This window comes from Physeter macrocephalus, chromosome 18 (assembly GCF_002837175.3).
Source record: "Physeter macrocephalus isolate SW-GA chromosome 18, ASM283717v5, whole genome shotgun sequence".
Lineage (NCBI taxonomy): Eukaryota > Metazoa > Chordata > Mammalia > Artiodactyla > Physeteridae > Physeter > Physeter macrocephalus.
The window spans coordinates 8,719,683-8,721,238 of NC_041231.1; positions in this window are offsets into that span (position 1 = coordinate 8,719,683).

A 1,556-nucleotide genomic window follows, 5' to 3' on the forward strand; every position below is an offset into this window, starting at 1 on the left:
ATTCAATAAAGTGTTTATTGAACATCTACTATATATCAGGTTCTCTTCTTAGTGCTAGGGGTAGAGCAGTGAACAAAACAGACAAATATTTTTAAAAAGTCCTTTATGGATTTTATGATGCATTGCTTAGAAGGTTCTGCTGTATTGTTCTCATTGTAGAATGCTGGCCTGGTCTTTCTCGACATTGCTTTTGTTGAGTTCAGAGTAGACGATACTCTGTTAATGGCAATTTGCTGTCAACAAAACCAGAACAAGATCCTGGGGGTGGGGTAAGATGTGGGGTGGAAGGCTGAACCCACTCTGCCAGTCAGAGTTTGGTCATTTTCCGCTCCTTTAGAGAAAACCCTGACCCAGGCAGCGTGAAGAAAAGACACTGGGTAGAACACTGGTCTTGAGGTTGTTGCTAATTCACTGAGGGACTCAGGTATGCCTTTCCCCTCACTGAGTTTTGGTTTTGTCATCTGTGCAATGGGGACACAGAAGACCTGTGCTGTCTTATTATGTGTTTTTTTGTTTTGGGGGGTTTTTTGGCCTCGCTGCATGGCTTGTGGGATATTAGTTCCCCGACCAGGGAATGAACCCAGACCCTCAGCAACGAAAGCGCCAAGTCCTAACCACTGGACCGCCAGGGAATTCCCTACCTGCGTTTTAAGAAATAATACAAAGAGGTCATAGGTACCCTTTCCCCAGCTTCGCCTAATGGTTAAAATTGTAAAATTATAGTACTGTATTCCAGCCACTGATACAATCCACTGAGCTTTTTCAGATTTCCCATTTTACTTGTACTCATGTGTGTGCATGTGTACAGACAGTTCTATGCAATTTTACCCTGTGTAGTTTTTTGTATCCACCACATGGTGGCTTTTTAACTACAGAAAATGGTACCTTTTATATATTCAGTTCTTTCCTTTGTATTCTGCTTTTGCTGTCAAAATAATAAAGGTCCTCTCTTGCCCAAGATCATAAAAATTAACTCAAGGATTCCAGGAAGAAGAGTCCATTTAGTGTCTGTCTTTTCTCCATATAAATTCACTCCAGAAACCTCCCTAATCAGATGCCATTGGAGATTTTTGACCCAGTTGATCGATGACTTTGTTGATGATGAATCCACTGCAAACTTTTCAGGTCTTAATTCAATCATGGATTTATTTCTTTATTCAACAAGTATTTCCGGTATATGCCCAGGTGTCCAGCACAGTTCCAGCCCAGGCACACAATGGGTATGGGGCGGGGAGAGGGTCGTACACAATCAGAGAAACGGGGGAAGAGGTCATTTTAAAGCAGGGACCCAGCCGGACAACAAGTTAGGGTCCTTCTTTCTCTCTCATGGAGCTAAGAGTCCAGTCATTATATTGCATATACTTTTCTAACTTGCTTTTTATTCATCTGATGACAAAAATGTGCTTGATTTCAAGAGCCTGCCTTCCCTGAGTTCCTCTGCTCCCTGTTCAGAGATGTCCCCCAGATATTGCAGGGTCTTTATCAACCCTAAGCTGAAAAAGGTCTGAAGCAGCCTCACCCACGCTACCTTTTCTTTTTTTTTTTTTTTTTTTTTT